The 19,829-nt window shown below is 44.2% G+C and overlaps 1 protein-coding gene across 3 annotated transcripts in view; it reads left to right on the forward strand.

Moving 5' to 3' along the window:
* The window catches only part of Rnf144a (ring finger protein 144A), a 110,879-nt gene that overhangs the window by 20,607 nt on the left and 70,443 nt on the right, over window positions 1–19,829 (forward strand). For 2 of the 3 annotated variants that reach the window (XM_055622482.1, XM_055622498.1), the window contains exon 2: window positions 5,648–5,829. The exons of the other annotated variant lie outside the window; for it this stretch is intronic. The gene's annotated coding sequence lies outside the window, so the exon portion shown is untranslated. The remainder of the gene's footprint in view (window positions 1–5,647; window positions 5,830–19,829) is intronic. 3 annotated transcript variants of the gene reach the window in all.

The raw sequence follows: 19,829 nt of genomic DNA on the forward strand, positions 1-19,829 counted from the left end.
GGCAGCAGATCATCATCTACAAGGTTTACACTTTTGCAGTGTAATAACAAACAAAATTGAAAAAGAAAATCTCATAATGTTTGTAGTAAGTATGGTTTTGTGTTGAGCTGCTATGGCTATCTTGACGCACATGCAGCTCCTGAGCTGTGGGTTGGATATGCTGGGAAAAGTGCCAAGTAATGATCCCCACTCTGTATTCTCCTGGTTATTTTAGTGACTGCCTTTATTTAATAAGGCATGATCACATGCAACCCTTTTATATAGAGATATGCATACACCTGATGAAAGGAATCAGTGAGATCATTTCTCCATATTTTCTGCACGAGGTTGGCTTTTTTTTTTGGGCGGAGGAGGAGGGCTTTTATACTTTGTGGTGGCGTCCATGTTTATAAGAAGGAGGGAATTAGATGCTGTTGGGATTGCCTGCTAGCAAATGAGACGTCCCGTTCAATACTTTATATTTGCTCTTGGGACAAACAAAAGAATTTTGTTAATTACTAGAAGGCTCACGGGTAGACATGGGGTTCCATGCTGTGCAGAATTCTTAAGGACAGGGAATTCTTGCTCATCTCTGCCCCAGTCATACCTATCTGTGTCTCAGCAGAAGCCCAAGTACATGTGGGAGACAGAGGGTGTGACTAACATATACTCTGTTGCTATCTGTAGATGGGCCATGAATAAATGGCAGGGCTCATTGGGGCACATGGAGAGGGATGAGCACCCACAGGCTGTGCTGTGCAGTCTCATCACTGGCTCATGCCACTGGTTGGGCGATGCCAGACACTCTAGAGACACAGTCCTTGTCTGGGAAGTGAATGCTACAATATGCATGACAGACAGCCAAGGGAGGGACACCTGCACTTCAAAAAATAGCAAATTTATTGTTCTTTGTGTATTCTCTTTGCTAACTCAGTCAGCAAATGAGAGATAACTTAAAAAACTTTTACCACCATTAATAGTGTCAACAGACAACTTAACTTATCTTTGAAAATGCAAATTAGGGGCTGGAGAGATGGCTCAGTAGTAAGCAGTGACTACTGCTCTTGGAGAGGTCCAGACATCCCATCTCACAATGCCTCTAACTATAGCTCTGGGGAATCTGCTACATTGTAGTCTCCAGAGACACCTGCAGGCACATGCCCAGACACACACCTGTCCATAAATAACAGAATACATTTAAAAATGCAAGTGATTCAACACTGTAGAAGGCATCCTGTATACAGCTCATGGTTTTTATGCTCTTAATTAACACATGTTAATTATACATAGGAACAGGGCCTTTTGTGTTATTTTCATAGGGTATATAATATATTTTTATCATATTCACCTCGTTTCCCTCTCATTTCCTCCCACTCCCACCAGTCCCCTTTTCCCCCATCTCCCTTCTACTTCCATGCCTTAATTGTGCCCATTTTTTCCAGGGCAGATGCAAACAGGGTTTGTAACCATGAGCTTTGGGAATGAGGGAGTCAGTGGGCTTTGCAGCCTGAGAGGTTGAAGGGCAGGGACACTGAGCTCCTAGCTCAGAGCCCAGGCAGAGAGTTTTCTGGCCTTTGCAAAGTTCTACTAGATGCGGCTCAGAAAGGCTCCTGTCACCACTGTGCAGTCTGAGCAGAGTGTCACTTTCCTGCTAGTGGTTGCAGTGCTATTTCTAGGCTCTTCTTATGTGGGAACAGCAGCAGAAAGGCAGCGCTCTAGAAGGAACATGTTGTCTCTTGTCTCAAGAGTCAGAAGCTACTGCCACGTGAAAGCGGAGAATAGACCAGTAGCTACGTGGTGGCATTTTCTGGAATAGCTGTAGTGCAGCCATTCAAGGCCAGTTGCATTCAGGTGAGAGGCTTAGGAGTAGAGCTTAGGTCTCTGTTGGGAAACAGAGTGTTGAAGGCCTCAGCCTTGAGCAATATGCTCATGAGTGTATGGGCAAAGCTTGATGTTTTAGTTTTTAGTGTAAGGGAAGAGAGAGGGACACACCAAAGAGACATGGATCTGTATACCAGAATGCATCTTCCTTCTTGTCACCTATATGGCTGCTCTTGAAGTCCCCTTTATTAAAGGACCAGGAAGCTTTTTCACGTTGGGGCAGAAAATGACCACTGGTGCTCTGTGTTCCATGACCAAAAACCTATCAGAACAAACAGTTCAGACAGGGGTGTTACAATCTTGGTGAGCAAAGAGATACTTGAAGAAAAGCAAAAGATCTAGAAATTCTGGTGTAGTCTGTCCAGTCTTACCTTAAATTCCTGCTTCATCCCGGAGCTTGTGCTATTTCCTTCCTTCTTCCCTCCTTCCCGGCCTCCCTCCCTCCCCCTTTACCCCTACTTAAACTAATAGTTTCTCAGATCTGTCACTCACATCTTAGAGTCCCCATGAAGAAGTTTTGAGCATGCTTGCAGATGGTCTTGTGACTGTCACAATTATCTGGTTTCCAGAATGCTTTTAGTAGTCTCTAATAACCTATGTCCATCCACTGAGTCTCAGCAAAGTTTCGCTCTCCATGGGTTTGCGTATTGGGACTTCTTGCTTATGAGTGGTGTCATATAATGAAGAGCTTCTGTGCCCAGTGTCTTTAACTTAGCATAGTGTATTCAAGATTGATCTTCTGGATGAGGAAATGGGTAAAGTACTTGCTAAGGATCAAGTTCAATTCCCCAAAACACATGTGAAAGGCATGGCTTCTGGAGCTTCAGGGCTAGGAGGCAGAGACAGAAGGATCTCAGGCTTACTGGCCCCCAGCCTCGGCCAGATGGTGAACTTCTGGTTAAAGAAAAATGGTAGTGATTTAAGAAGGACATCCCAGTATCAATCTCTGGTCTCCATACCTACCTGCACCGGTGAGCATATACACACACACGCATGCATACACACACAAACACACACACACACACACAGTCATCTCGGTCTTAGTGTGAATCAGTACTGTAGCTCTTTCAGAACCAAAACAGTTTCATGGACATGTGGGTTGTTTTCACCTGTAACCTAGTGTGGATGGTGCCATTTTGATCATATATATGTAAAACTTAGTGTGTATCTGCCTTTTAATTTATCCCAGGCAACTCCAGGGTCATAGGCTGCCCTTAACTGTAATCAAGAGCTGCAAAGTATTTTCCAAACAGGCCTAAGTGCTTTGCACTCCCACCAGCCCTGTAGATTTTTCTGCATCCCGTTTGGAACATTTAGTGTAATTACTAATGGCGAATAAGCTCCCGCCCTCATTCTGTTTCCCATGGCTCTTACTTCTAATTCTATTTTGCTCATTATGCATTCTTGAGTTGTGTTTTCTGGTGTTGTTTTACTTGATGGAAGGAGACTTTCCAATGAGCATCTATAGAGACCAACAATAACCACATCCCTTAGGAATCACACAGGGAAAGATCTGGGTAGCTGAGGACTGGAGGATGGTCCTTGACAATGGATTGATCTGGTAACTTCTTTTTTTTTAACTAATTATTTTTAAATTTATTTGCTTTACATTCTGATTGTAGCCCCCTCCCTTGTCTCATCCCTGTCCCACTTTCCCTCCCTCTTTTCCCCTATGCCCATCCCCTAGTCCTCAGAAAGGGGGAGCCCTCCTCCCTTACCAACTGACCCCAGACTATCAAATCTCTTCAGGACTGCCTGAGTCCTCTTTTTCTGTGGCTTGGCAAGGCTGCCTCACCAGGGGGAAGTGATTAAAGAGAAGGCAACAGAGTTCATGTCAGAGACAGCTCCTGGTCCCCTTACTAGGTGACCCACTTGGAGACTAAACAGCCTATCAGCTACATTTGAGCAGGGGGTCTAAATCCTCTCCGTGCATGGTCCTTGGTTGGTGCATCAATTTCCACAGATTCCCCCTCCCAGCCCTGCCCGGGGTCCAGATTTGCTGACTTTGTTGGTCTTCTTGTGGAGCTCCTGTCCCCTTCAGGTTCTTCTATCCTTTCACTCTTCCACAAGACTCCCTGTGCTCTGCCCCAAATTTGACTGTGAGTCTCAGTATCTGCTTTGATCCCCTGCTGGGACCCCCTTCTGGGTGGTGTCTTTTAGAGGATATCTATGGAAGGCCCTCATCCTGTTCCCTCTCCTCAACAGCTTCTGGTGTCTATTCTATTTGCCCTTATGAATGAGAATTAAGCATCCTCCCTAGGATCCTCCTTGTTACTTAGCTTCTTGAGGTCTGTGTAATGTAGTATGGCTATGCTGTATATTATATGGCTAATATCTGCTTATAAGTGAATATATACCATGTGTGTCTTTCTGGGTCTGGGTTACTTCTATCAGGATTATTTTTTCCAGATCTATCAGTTGCCTGCAAATTTCATGATATCCTTGTTTTTAATAGCTGAATAGTATTTAATTGTGTAGATGTACCACAGTTGATCCATTTTTTTTTGGTTGAGGGACATCTGAGCTGTTTCCAGTTTCTGGCTGTTATGAACAAAGCTATTATGAACATAGATGAGCAAATGTCCTTGTTGGGTATATGCCCAGGAGTGGTATAGCTGGGTCTTGAGGTAGAGCTGTTCCCAATTTTCTGAGAAAATATCAAATTGATTTACAAATTGGCTATACAAGATTGTACCAACAATAGAGTAGTGTTCCCCCTTCTGTACAACCTTGCCAGCATCTGCTATCACTTGAGGTTTTTTTTTTTTTTTTTTTATCTTAACCAGTCTGATAGGTATAAGATGTAATCTCAGAGTCACTTTTTTTTTTTTCATTTCCCTGATCACTAAGGATATTGAACATTTCTTTAAGTGCTTCTTGGCTATTTGATATTTCTCTTCTGAGAATTCTCTAATTCTCTGTTTAGCTGTGTACCCCGCTTTTTAATTGGATAATTTGGTTTGTTTGGTGTTTAATTTAATAGCTCTTCTGGAAGTATCTCCATCTCTGTTTCAGGCTGTACTATAGAACAACAGTAATAAAAACTGCATGGTACTGGCATAGAGACCGACTGGTGGATCAGTGGAATTGAATTGAAGACCCAGAAATAAACCCACACACCTATGGACTCTTGGTCTTTGCATACAGTGTAAAAAATGATAGCATCTTCTGCAGATGGTGCTGGTCTAGTTGGATATCTACATGTAAAAAAATGCAAGTAGGCCTATATTTATCACCTTGCACTAAACTAAAATCCAAAGACCTCAACATAAAACCAGACACACTAAATCTACTAGAACAAAAAGTGAGGAAGAGCCTCTAACTCATTGGCACAGGAGACAACTGAACAGACCACCAACAGTTCAGGTTCTAAGAGAAACAATCAATATATGGGATCTCCTGAAACTGAAAAGCTTCTGTAAGGCAAAGGACACTGTCAATAGAACAAAACAACAGCCTACAGACTGGGAAAAGATCTCCATCAAGCCTACATGCTACAGAAGACTAATATCACAAATATATAAAGAGCTCAAGAAATTAAACACCAGATGTTAACTTCTTTATTGGAATTTTGGTTACCTAGTGAACTATCGTTATTTCTGTAGTGAACTATAATGCTACACTGATGCTTAATGTGATAGGTTTTCAGAAAGCTGTTTACCCAGCATTCCCTTGGGTTTGTACGCAGGAAGATCAGTGTCAACACCTTGCTCCTTCTTAGCAACCTGGCCCTAACCATCCTCCTGCTATTTGTGTGCTGACCTCTCTCTATTCTCTTGCTTCCTAGGTACTTTGTGCTCTACTGAGTCTGGTGTCATCAGGGCTCTCTTTTTCAGCTGGATGGAGCCTTAGTATAGAGACTTCTTTCTTCTACCTAAGGGAAGAAGCACCTAAATGCTAATAAGCACAGCAGAACACCAAGACTTGGCTGGAAGACACCACCTCTCCTCACCACTGCCTTCCTCACAGGTACCTTTGGACCCCAGAAAGGAAGGCTTAGAGACCTTTTCTTACTTCTTACTATCAATGTCTGACAGTTGGACTGCCTAAATAGAATTTTCTACCCCTCGTAAATGAAGGGTGTAGGTGAATTCCTAGCAGGGCTCTCCTAGATGACTTTTAGGGAGTGTTGTAGATACCGACTGTTAAATTTATGCATTTAACAGACTTCTCTTTGGCTGCTTGTTTTCACTGTGTGAGAATGATGTTGCTATTCTCATGCTGGAGCTTAGTGACAGGTTCAGAAGGCTATTGTCACTTATTTGAATCATCGGGGGGAGGGTCTCCTGTGTTCATTCACACTCTGGCAACATAAGGAATAAGTTCTCATGTGTGCATGGTGCTCTAATAACTCAGAACTTGCCATCAACACAACAGCACCGGTACTGGCTCTTGCTGTTTGTCAGGCAGAAGTGTGAAGATGGGGTGGGAACAACCATGGGGAGAGACCATGTACAGCTGATGGTGTGAGGAAATAAAATATGATAGCTGACAAGACACAGATGCAGGGAAATGTAGGGGAAGCTTTAAAAGTATACATATAGCAGGATTTTTTGTTCTCTTTTTGTTTTTGTTTTGTTTTGGTTGGGTGGTTGGTTGGTTTTTTTGAGATAGGGTTTCTCTGTGTAGCCTTGGCTGTCCTAGACTTACTTTGTACACCAAGCTGGCCTCAAATTCATAGAGATCCTCCTGTCTCTGCCTCCCTGAGTGCTGGGATTACAAGCATGTGCCACTGCGCTAGGCTCATGTAGGTGGGATTTGAACTTGAACTTCAAGGAGCTACGAGCATTAACTAATTAGCACCTTTGCAAGAACATTGTTGAGAGAACCTGAGGTCACCGAGGCCTGAAAGCAGTGCATCCTGGCAGCTTGCAGGACCTCCATGGAGGACGGGGTGTCTTGTAGGGAGCTTGAGAAAGCCAGCCAGAGTCAAGCTAGGTCCAGAGATGGCAGGAATCTGGGTAGTTGGGCATGACCTCCCCACCCCCATTCAGGGATTTCAGGTTGCATCATGGGAAACCTGTGCAGTTTTAATTAAGTAGAGGATAAAGGGAATCTGAATTCTACCTGAGTAGACTCATTTTGTTGACTGTGATAGGAATTAGACACAGAGGGTGAAGGGCAGAGAAGTAGAATCTTGTTCCTGAGACCACTTAAAGAAATTGTGATGGCATTAAGACAAAACGAAATGGCAGTGTATTTCCCAGGCACAGAAGAACTGAAGAAAAGTGAAAACTCACTGGGTATATCTTAAAGATAAATCCCATAAGACATCATGAGAAAAATGGGAAGGCTTGTAAACATTATAAAGATACTAAGGGAAAGGACTGGCTGGAGAAGGTTTGGACTCAGAAAGGGCTAGAACATTCCTTTGTAGGCATGCTGAAACTGTGATGGTTACGGGAAAGCCTAGTGGGGATGCCGTGTTGGCCACTGTCCCCAGAACCTATGTTAAAAGGTTATTCACACTGAGATGGAAAGAATGGGATTCTGACCAGTGGCCACTGCTTGAAGTAATAAGATATGCGATGCCCAGTATGGGAAAAAATTTCAAAGTTGAGTTGTGGCATCTTCCAACTTCATGAAAAGCATGAATGGAGGGTTGGCCAGGAAAGGGCTGTCTCCAGAGGGGACAGCAAGGAAGGAAGGAGACGCAAGGGCTGACCACTTGAAGGCATTTTCAGAAGCAGTTACCAAGGAGCGTGTCCACGTGCTCATGGGCCTGGTGAGGTGAGAAGCAATGGATGCTGGGATCCGAGCCATCTGCGTCACTGGTGGTGTCTGTGCAGTGGTTTGCTCTGGTCGCTGTGACAATGCTGGCAGGAATGATGGAGACAATTGGAAACTGCTCTGAGTGGCGTTACTGCAAGAAGAGCAGAATGTGTGGTGCAAAGGTCAGAAGAGTTATTTATTTTTAGTTGGAAACATTGTCCCTGGTCTGTATGCCAGGGGGAGTGACTGAGTCTAGTGACATCATGAGCATGCCCCACAGAGGCAGCCGTGACCACTCTTGTCTCTGGTTAGGAGGCGCCCGGGCTTACTGAGGGAAGGCTGTGTGGTGGCTCTGTGGCTATGACGTGGTACTGGGAAGAAGTGTGCTGGCCTGCAGCTGTGTTTCTTTGTGATCTAAGAAGACAGGTCACCCACTTTGATGGTTAATATTGACTGTCAAGTTGACAGGTTCTGGAATCAGCCATGAGGGTGTTTCTAGGTCGGGTTTATTGGGACAGACAGATTTACCCTAAAGTGTGTGTGGCATCATTCCATGGGCCGAGGTCTTGAACTGTACAAAAAGGTGGAAGCTGACTTGTCACTATATTCATCTCTTTCTGCTTCCGTATGGCAGATGCACTGTGACAGCTGTCTCATATTCCTGTTGCAGTGAGCTGGGCTAAAGCTGGATGGCCCAGCTGGAGAAGTGGGGGCACACCATAGGTCAGGATTTGAATCCCTGTTTGCTGGACCGAGAGGGACAAAACAAGAGAGACTGAAACAGCTGGCAAGCAGGAGAGATGAGGAGTCTGCTCACAGTGGGGGCTGAGACCTTGCAGTAAGAAGAGAACTAAGGCTAGTGATGGCACCTGAAAGGGAGGTCTGTACTCGGAATCAGGATCTTAGGGGAGGTGAGTGTGGGCACCAGTAGCCCACTGAGTGATGAGGGAACTGACACTCTTGGGGTGTTTGAAGAGATTAAAAATCTCCATGGTACCTTTTCTGAGCTCTGGGAACTCAGGCATCCATCTGCCCTGTGTTTTCATAGTTTGCTCTTTGAAAAGGTCTGCTTGCAGTAACCTTCCATATCTACCCTCCACATACCCGTGTCACCATCTCTTCTGAGGACAGTGCGACTGATAACTGACGTGTCATTGATGCATTTCTTTGTCCAGTACCATGGCCAGGTGCATGATGACACCAAAGGTGACTTCTCAAGTGATATGCCTGCTGCCCGACTCTTCCTTGGAACAAAGTGTTGTAAGCGTTTATCTTCTCGTTAACATTATAGGGTCATTGTGGCCCTGTCTGGAAGAAGCTTCCTGGTTCAGAGAAGCAGACTCTCCCAGCTGTGTGGATAACCATCAGGGAGCAGACCAGAAAGCTTTCCAAGGCTGAGTGGATTCTGCATTCTGTCCAGCATCCGCCCACACCCACCTCCTAGGACATTTGTTTAGGAATTTGTCTCAGATTCCAAAAAGTATGAAATGGCTTCATACTAAAGATAAAAAAAAAATCAGGCTAAAGAGGCCAAAATACCAGAAAATAACATGGTTCAGATGCCTCCAGATACCCCTAGTACCGCACATCTGGAGTGGAAGCAGTGAGGGAATGCATAGACTTCTGCTTTTTGTTCTAATTTGCTGCCCTCTTCCTCCAATTTGGAAAATACCCTTAATTTTAAAAAGGGATCAGGGAAATCTGACTGAAAGAGTTAGGCAAGGCCTTGACTCTCCCTTGGCTTTGGGAACAGCTGGAATTCAGAGAGCCACATCTGGTTATCCTAGCTTCCTGCTGCTGAGGAGTCGGGTTCATAGCCTGCAGGGCCAAGGCAGCTGAGCATCTATCTCTAGCTAGGAAGGCAGGTCTCAGGCAGCCCTGCTTCTATGGGCTCATGGGTATTGTCCTAGAGAAATGAGATTGTCAATTTATTTTATTTTATTTTATTTTTTTTGAGTCAGGGTCTCAATAGTCTGGAACTTGAGGTTCTAGCTAGGCTGGCTGGCCAGTGAGCTTCTGGGATCTGCCCTGTCTCTACTCCCTAACACTGGAGTTACAGGCATACCATGCTCAGGTCTTTGTGGGTATTGGGTAATTGAATTCAGCAAATTCTTTCACATCAAGTGCTCTTGGCCACTGAGTCAACTCTCCAGTCTTGTGGTTCTGTATATAACTCAATTGTGGGGACTTTGTAAGACATACCTGAAGATATACATACGACAGTGATGGTACATTTGGACAGATTCATTGGAAGCTGTGAGCTTGTATCCCAGGAGCAATTGGAAGAGCAGGAGAAGACCCAGAAGGAGAAGTTGGGGCATGTGCTGATTGAAGAGTAATGCATCCTTCCTTTGATTTGAAAACTACAGTTTCTTGTATTATTTCATCAAGGCCGACAGTGGAGTTTGCATAGACACGGATTCACATTTACAGAAGTACCACACAGCCTTCTCCCATATTCGCTGCATAAGTAACTCCTCACTTTAGATCCATTTATTATTGCTGCATTAAATATAAATGAGAAAGCCATTAGTATCTTGGCCTTGTCATATGGTTTGGAGTGGATAACATAACTCAATCAGAACAACCTCATTTTAATCCTGACTTTATTGGTTATAATAGTCATTGCATGAGTTGTGCCTTATCATGTGTTTCTCAGCATTTTAGAACTTCCGTCTCCTGTGTACATATTATACACTTTGAATATATAACAAAAATGAAACATTTGTGTTCAAAATCTAGGTGGGGCTGCTTCTGATAGAATAAAGTTACAATTGATAGGTTTGAACATATTTTTTTCCATTACTATCATTCCAGCAATGATCAAAACAGACAAATGGTCTTCACCAGCATATAATTAAAGAATTCTTATAATAAAATTATAACCACATGCTGATTTTTCCCTCAACCTCTTTCTACATACATGGACCTAAACAGTATGTGTTTAAGAGACAAGTCATGGATGCAGTCAAGTTATTTATGTAATTCCCATGTAGCCTTTTGATATGTTCTAGCTTCCTTTTCTGTGGCTATGACAATATCCTCAGAACAAAAGCACCTTGGGGGAGGAAGGGCATTATTTCAGCTTGCAGGTCACAGTCCCTCACTGTGAGAAGTTAGGACAGGAACTCAGGCAGGGGCTTGAAGTAGAAACCATGCCACTCCTGGCTTTCTGTGTGGGTTCTTGTATCTGAACCCAGAGCCAGTGTTCTTCCCCACTGAGCCATCTCCCCAGCCTGTGTTCTAGTTTAGTCCGATTGTTCTTTATATATAGCTATTGTTATAACCCAGGCATTCTCCTATCACAGACATGTGAGTTATTGTCAGTCTTAGCTATCACAATCCCACTACTATTAATATTCTTGCATACTTTTCTCATCCACAAGTGCACTTTTTCCACCTTGATCAGATACCTATAAAGGTCACCTGTGCCAAAGAAAGGCACACTGATGCTCAGATACAAGAGACCATCGTGGCAGTTTCCTTAAAGCATGATAAACTCTACTCTCTTGCCAACAGAGAACCAGCCTCCTTTAAAAGTGTGCTTTAAAAACACTACTTCGTTTAGCACCATAGGGCTTGTTCATTTTTACCCAGTTAATGGTGATGTGACTTTGACATGACAGCTCGTACCTGCACACTGAATCCTCCTCAGTATTAATGGCCATTGTGTCCTGTTGGTCTCCTTTTTCCGTTAAGCTGTTTTTTTTTCCCTCACTGACTTAAAAAGCCAGTCTTCATATATTCTGAAGAGTATTGTTCATTTTGTGTGCTAAAAATAGCACCTCCCTCCTTGTGCCATTGAATTTTATTTTCTGTGAAGTATCTTTTTGATGGCTACACATCCTTGACTGCAGCATACAGAGTCTTATCAATTTTACCTGACAGGTAAGGCCATGAACTGGAGACGCTCTGTATTGCAAGGTTGTCAGTTGATTCTTTATGTTTTCTCTGGAGAGTTTTGTAAATTATTGGACACTATTGTGTGTGGGATGTTGCAAACTGACATGATTTTTATCCATGGGAGAAAAATAGCACCAGGATTCTATTGATCAGTCCCCTTCCCCTTTTCTCCATTAACCTTGATGACATGCACACTCTCTTTTATATTATGTATTCGTGTTTAGGGTTCCTTTCATCACCTTATCTGATCACCTCTGTGTCACTACTTCTTGAGGTACTACCTCAGTTCTTGAAGAAAGTTCCATAAGTGGGCTGTACTTGGGCCTTTAGAGTTCTGTAAAATTATAGAGCTAATTGATAAAGCATCATAGCATCAGAAGCAAAAATAGAACAAAAAGCATCCTGATGTGGACAGCTTTAATTGTCAACACAGCCTAGAATCATCTGGGAGGGAAGCCTAGATTGAGGAATTACCTAGATCAGTTTGGCCTTGGGCAGGTCTATGGGAGCTGTAGAACTGATTGATAATGGATGTAGGTGGGCCCAGTCCACTGTGGGTGGCATCCACATGAGAAAGCTCATGGAACACAAGCCCCAGAGCAATCTGGCAAGTAAGCCAGCAAGCAGTGCTCCTCCATGCAGCCTGCCCGGGGTGAATTCCTGCCCTGATTTCCCTCCATCGTGGGCTATGACCTAGAAGTGTAAAGTGAACTAAGCCCTTTCCCAAACTCCTAAGTTGCTTTAGTCATGGTGTTTTATCACAGCAACAGAAAGGAAACCAGAGCACAGCCTAAACAATAACAATGACAAAAACCCAAATTCAACAAACCCGTTGAGGAACTGCCGGGATTGCATTAAATCTGCAGGTCCATAAGACATTACTGTGATTTTTTTTTCCCACTGTACTTTTTTAAATAGGGACGTTAGGTCTATCATATGCTTTCTTAGCAGCTTTGTTTTCTTCATTCTTGCGCTTTTTAAAGAAGAGCTTTACCCATCTGTGCTGGCTAGTATTAGGTTGACATGACACAAGCTAGAGTTGTTTGAGAAGAGGGAATCTCAACTGAGAATGCCTGCACGAAACTGGCCTGTGGGCAAGTCTGTAATGCATTTTCTTGTTTAAGGATTGATGTGGGAGGTTTCAGATCTCCGGGGGTGATGCCATCCCTGGGTAGTTGATCCTGGGTGCTATAAGAAAGCAAATTGAGGCAGCCAGTAAGCAGCACTCCTCCATGGCCTCTGCATTAGCTCTTGCTTCCAGGCTCCCACCTTGATTTCCTGCCCTGACTTCCCTGGGTGATGGCGTGTGACCTGAGAATCAGAAACTAAAGTAGACCCTTTTGATCACTATGTTTTATCATACCCCGACTAACGACTAACATACCCTCTCCCTTGGAGTTTATTCTTAGCTGCCTTACTTTGGGAATGGCAGCCTGTTAGACCCATTCTTGGACTTTTTTTCACTGATCCTACATCTCTAGTCACTTTACCAAATCTTTAGTATTCTTTAAAATTTGTCTGAAGGTTCCCCTACATATAAAAGACAGTTGTGAATAATGAAGAACAGCTTACGCCTCTTTGTTCTTCTGTTTGGAGTAGGGGAATTTCTGTGGTAGTTCAGGGAGGAGTGAGAGCCAGGGAAGGTGCTCTTTCCTGTGCCTGATTTTAATTAAGGCTATTTGTTTTCACTTTTCTCTCTGCATTCAATGCATTAGGGTAAGGAAATCCCGCCTCCTCTTTCGGTTTGTTTTACAGAGCTCTGTCTTCTGTTTCTATCACAGAATGCATGTTGAGGTTTCTTTCCATGTGTTGGGATCAGATCCATTTCCCATCATGATTTTTTTTCCTGTGTTACTTGACACGTTGCTTATTGTTATGTCAAATTTTCTTGCTGTCCTTGGAGAAACATGTTTAAATACACATCTCATACGCATCTGGATCCGATTTGCTCATATTTTGTTTTAGATTTTTCTTCCTTTACTCATGAGAAAGTTTGGCCTATGGTTTTTCCTCTCTCTGAAACTGCTTTTATCTGATTTAAGAGAAATGGTGGCTTTCTTAACTCCCAGCTAATCACACACACACACACACACACACACACACACACACACACATTTCCTTAGAAGATTCTTCTGACATGATGTGAATTACCTGCTCTTGACAGTTTGGTTGATCCTAGTGATCCATCGTGGGAAGAAACTGCTATGGGCGGTGTGTGGAAACTCAGTACTGGTCTTCTTCAAGACTAGCAAGTCCTCTTGACCACTGAGCCAGCCCTCTAGGTTCTTAGTGCTTCATTTGAAGTTCACTTTGTGTCTGGACACTTTGTCCTTATACCATTAGAGGGAAACTGACATCTCAGCTTTGTCTTTGTTGCTGCTGAATGTTCAAGAATTCCCCTGGCTCAAAGCTGACTACGTTGTGTAGAGCATTCAAGAAGGTGAAAGTCCTTCTCTGCTAGGACGTGTCTCACAACCATTGTTGTGTAGAAGGCAGGACCAGTAGCCAAGGTAGAAGCATTTTTGATCAATTCAGTTGAATTGAACGAAACAGTTCAATTCACTCCTGAATTGAACAGTTCAGATTTCTCTCCTGTGACAGAGCTTCTGCCTATGTCAAAAACACATGAAGAAGGAATATAACAGTATTCAGATTAGTAACCATCTGTCCAGGGAGATGGCTTAGTCGTTAAGAGGCTGTCATGTAGGTCTGAGTTTGATGCCATGAGTTTTACCTATGTTACACAAAGCCTAGAGTGCCTTGCAATCTGTTGGAGGGACAGAAATGGGTAGATCCATGGGGCTTACTGGAAATCCAATCTAGCAGAATTGGCAAGCTCTGGCTTCAGTGGGAGACCCTACTCCAAACAATAAGGTGGAGAGCGCTGAAGGCACTTGGTGTACAAATGCACTCTCCACACCTGCACACACACATTCCAGTTTATTTATTTTTTTCTCAGTGACACATATGGAGGTTTCATAGCCAGGCACATTTACAAGGTGTCCATGGCACAGAGCCAAGTCTCTTTTTGTCTGCATGTCTTACTGTGCGTTAATGTGTCTAAACGTGGAACCATAGACAGTTCAGCTTAGAGTAAACGGTAGGGAGCATTCTGTGAAGGGGTTTCCAGGTATTATTTTGGGCAAGGCAGTTTAGCAATCCTTTCTCACAGGTTGTCTTAAAGAAACCCATGCCTTAAAACTGGGCATTCTGCCCAGGCCCAGTTTTGAAACAAACCCCTGTTGCTTGTGTTCACCCTGATCTTCCAGCTGATGCTCCCAAGACAAACTCAGAATATCTACAAAACCCTCAGAAGCTTGATTTACTCTTGATCCTATGTCAGCAGAGCAGGAACTAGACACCAGAAATTTCACAGAGCTGGCTGGTGGCTGAACCAGAAGATCTCTAAGGGCCCTTCCAGACCTTCTAATGCTCAGAGTACCTTTCCACAACCAGGCACAGTGGCTCCTTCCTGCAATTAAGAAATGGTTGGTACATTTTCAATTTTATTGCTTCATTTTCCCCAAGAAGTCTATTCATCTTTGAAGATTTTGTATATTAATGTTTGTGTGTGTGTGTGTGTGTGTGTGTGTGTGCGCATTATGTGCATGCCTGATGCCCCCTGAGGTCATAAAAGAGTGTCAGATTCCTTGGGACTGGAGTTACAGATGGTCACGAGCCACCTTTTGGGTGCTAAGAACTGAGCCCGGTCCTGGAAGAGCAGCCAGTGCTGTTAACTCCTTACTACTTCTTTTAAGTCAGGCTTCTGTCAAGTCATTTTGCTTGAATGGCCTACACTTATTGCAACCTGGCTAATCGTCACTATTCCAATTCTGACTCTGTGCTGGCCTCTGGTGTGTCCTAGACTTGGGAAGTCTGTCTGATGTCCAGTAATGGGCCTGGGGACAAAAGTCCCGGCTGTCTGGCCTGTCTTTATTTGCTGGTCGATGCTGGGCGTCTCTCTGTTTGTCACAGAGGAGTTGGTTCTTCCCAAGCAGACAGACCACATGCTATTTCTGGGCTGTAAATTTCCAAAGCTGTTTTTCCCCTCCACCTCTTCAACCACATGCTGGAAAGAGATGTGTGTTTCCAGCTATAATCGGTACACTTAAATACTGGTTAAATTCAGAGGGAATAAAAAATCCGTACATGTTCTGACCCTGAACGAAGCTATAAAAATCTGACATGGCCAAGGGCCCTCTGGGGCCTTTCAAAATAAGGCTATCCTTTTTAACCTTTCAAGAGCTTATTGGGGGTTCCAGAATAGCACAGACCACATTTAAGGGGTTGTCTGATTCATAGGGGACTGTGTCTGACCACTGAGGAGTCCTGGATGCTCACTGGCAAATTCTTTTTTCTTTCAATTTCTACTTTTTCCAAAGATGATGTGCTCTGAAAAAAGATCATTCCATTTGCTGGTAAAGTCCTGAGGACAGTCTCCTGCCTAGGGATCCTTGATATCCAGTGCTATGTTTGTACCTAAAAGAGGTATGACATGGAAGGACCAGGAATTGGGAGGGCCTTGGGAGTCAGAGGTGTCCCTAGGAAGGGCCTGAAACTCTCCCTTACTAGTCTCATTCGCTGTTGCATGTGTTTTTGTATTCCAGACTAGAGGTCATGGTATACATCCCATGGCAGCTTGTGAGAAGCTGCCTGGCTACAGGCAACACCACTGAGGTACCTCAGGCTGTGGAGGCTTCCTTGGGAGTGTGATTTGCAACTGAGTCTTAAGTCTAAGAGTCTTTTAGACATAGATTCCTTTTGTTTCACAGGACCCTTAGTCTGTTGATGCTCTGTCTCTTACCGTGTCATCCACTGGGCTGCTTGGCTCCCAGCTGAGAATAACTGTCCATGCTTCTGAAGTCGCGCAGGCGTGGAGGGCTCCCTTAACACCTGATCTGATGGCCTCGCAGAAACTTCACACTTAATGGGGAGAGCACAAGGTGCTCTCCAGCTATGCCTGACTTTAGAATATTCTCAGAGTTTCTGAATCCACCCAGCTTTCTTCTCCCTTTAAAAAACAAAACAAAACAAAACAAAGTAAAAAACCTTACTTTACAGGGCCAGAGAGATTGTCCAGTGGTTAGTTAAGAACACTTTCTGCTCTTGCAGATGACCAGGCTTCAATTCTCAGCATCCACGGTGGCTCATAATAATCTGTAACTCTAGTTCCGGGAGATCAAACACTCTCTTCTGGCCTTTGTGGGTACCAGGCACATGATGACATACATATATGCAGGTAGAACACTCATACACATAATTTTTAAAAATTACTTGTTGTTACTGATGGTGGTGGGGGTGGTAGTGTGTGTGTTGAGGGAGAGAGAGAAAGAGGAAGGGAGAGAGAGAGAGAGAGAGAATATTGTAGAGTTGGTTCTTTCCTCACACCTTGACATGGGCACCAGGGATCAGACTCAGCAACAAGAACCTTTACCCCCTAACCCTCTTGCTGTTCCCACAGACTTCTTAGATATCAAGTGTCTTGAGATACCCATGGTTGAAAACACCGCTCAGTAGCCCACAAGTCTGTGTGGGCTACATTGAACCCACAACTCTTAAGAAAGTTAACTTCAGCCTCTGCTTCTCTAGCCTACCAACACATCTCCAGTATCTCCCAGAGACTTCAGTCCATCCTTCAGTGCACGGGAATCTGCTGTGTCCAAGATATGCCCTCCCTTTGCCCAGGTGTCTGTAAGAATTGTAGGAATTGTTTTTTAAAACATTATCAGCAAGAGTATGCTTACCAGGCAAGTGGCTAGTTTAATGTTGCATTGGCATTGGTGAAGTCTGGACCAAAGAACTGTCTGCACAGAGTGATGGCATGGGAAGTGGGCATCCCGTGTTGTCCATCCTGACTCCATTTCTAAGCAGCTCTGCATAGTTTACTCAGGCCACCTATGAATGGTGTATCTGGGTTTGGCTGGTAGAGCGATCTCTTGGAGCATTTGGGCTTAGTGATGCTCTAGCTCTCAGTGGGCCCTGACAACTAGGAGAACACCTACAGGCACACCACAAGGGCCACATTTTTTGCAAAGGCTGCTATTTTAAGTCTTCAGTCCCTCCCACCCCCTTTCCAATCTTAGAACCATGTAGGTTCTTGTAGGTTCTGCAGGCTACCATGCACTCCCCTCCCACCGCCCGGTACCAATCTGTCTGTTTTCACCAGCTCCACGTCAGATTCTCAGCTTTTCCTCTGAGGTTACAGCTGAGGCTTCTAAGCTTGGATGTATCCAGACTGGAGTTGGGGAGTCAGGAAGGGATTCCAGGGATATGCATGGATCCCTAGAGGGCTTCTGTCATCACCATGGCTCTGAAGGTGACAGATGGGAACATAAGCCGTCTTCAGCCACAATGTAGTCAGAACACATGGTCTCGCCTTCAGTGGTGGGACTTGACATTACTTTGCTTGGCTTGAGCAGGCTCTTTCAACACCGCTAGGCTAGGCTGTCGTCCCTTGGCAAACACTGGTGGAGTGCTGAAAACAGAATCGATCTAATCTGGTTGACTGCTAAGACGGCGCAGGATTATTCAACAGACCACAGCAAGCCTTTCTCATGGTCTCACTGTCTTTGCTATGGTACTCAATCAGTCTGGTAAGCAAATGATAAACGTTATATATCCAATAAAGCAGTGTACTCAAATGAAAGTTTCAGATCCAGGCGTAGAGCTCTTCAGCCCTGTCAGCATTTATCTTTATCAACCCTCAGACATTGAACTCCCTCAGGCAGTGCTTCTCAACCTTCCTAATGCTGTGAGGCTATAATACCTCATGTTGTGACTGCAACCATTAGCTTATTTTCATTGTTAATTCATACCTGTAATTTTGCTGCTGCTATGAATTTTAATGTAAATATCATTACAATTGTTTTCTGATGGTCCTAGGCAACCCCTGTGAAAGGGTCATTTGACCTCCAAAGGGGTCAGAACCCACAGTTTGAGAGCCACTGCCCTATAGAGTTCCTGGCCCTGGGCTGTTTCTCCGACCTCACTCTCTGACATGAAGGAGCTTTCCTGCATCACAGTAATAAGCTGCTGGAACTTCAATATGCATTTGTTTTGTTTGGTGCACCAAATCCTAGTTTTCTGTCCACTATTTTGGGAGGGTCCATGTAACCATGATCAAGTTCCAAGAGCATCCCTGGTGGCCTCTGGTTCTACAGTTAGCTGGGTGGACATTTTGAGTGCTTGAGCTGGAGTATACGTGATTGCTCTCTGTGTTTGCCTGCAGCCCATGGACATAGAGGGACCTTTTCACCTTCCCTTGTCACCCTGGCTCATGATAAGTGGACTCACTGTGTTTAGAGTTCAGGCGTGCAGCCACAGGGTATGGTCAATGTTTCTGACCCTATTGTATCTTAGCAATATAGGGAGACATTTCCTTTGAGTTTTCCTGATAGAGCCCAGCTATTTATACTTTCTTTTTCCCATGGGATTTTTTTTTTTTTTTTTTTGTGGTCTGATATGGGAATTTGACACACATTTTTCTAACCTCGTCCTCACAATAGCCATCCTTTTCTTAATTGTAGTGATCTCCATCATTTGGCAGAGGAACCTTGCTATGATGTACTGGTCTAGCTTAAGCGCAGGTCTGCCTGGGCTCATTTGATCCCACTTACTTTCTCTTGCCTGCTTTCGTGGAGGGGCTTGATATCCTCCAGTAGATGTGTTTTTTTCTCCTGCTCTTTCCATTTTCCCTGGACTAATTCAATGCAGGATCTGCCTCTGAATTTACTGCCTGCTTTATAAAAGGTGCACGCTAACACTGAAGGATAGGGGTTTCCTCAGCAACTTGAAAAGGAGGGATGAGGGGGAAGGCCAAGTCAGGACCCAGGTTTAGTAACTCATGTGCCATGTGCCATGAGAGATGTGCTGTGCAAAGGGCAAGGTCAAGAGCAGTCATAACCCTGGACATAGTCCAAGAACTGCACTCCACCAAGCAGCAGCTCCCAAATTACACTTTTGATATTCCTGTGCTTAGGGTATGTTCTAGGTCATTGCACAGAGCATTTCTGTCTGATCCCTATTACCACCCTTGAAGCTGAGAGCATCTTGCTGACACAATGGGAATGCATCCCCCCTCCCGGTAAGGGCCGAGGCGGGCCATATGGCAACTCAGAAATATCTCAGCAGATCTGCAACTCCAAGCAGGTCTGATGGTGGGAATCCTTAGGACTTTGTAACTGGCTTTCCTAGCACAATCTCTGTGGGAGGCCAGAAGCAGAGGGTGAGAGGTGGACAAGAGAAGGGAAGAGGGCATCTCCTCACACTTGTGGAGAGTTAGGAAACCAAGAATCGTGGCTCACTTTGAAGTACATTCAGGTAGAGCATTGATGAAAACAGAACAAAATAGGTGG

Source organism: Psammomys obesus, unplaced genomic scaffold (assembly GCF_907164565.1).
Source record: "Psammomys obesus unplaced genomic scaffold, mPsaObe1.curated_primary_1811, whole genome shotgun sequence".
Taxonomy (NCBI): domain Eukaryota; kingdom Metazoa; phylum Chordata; class Mammalia; order Rodentia; family Muridae; genus Psammomys; species Psammomys obesus.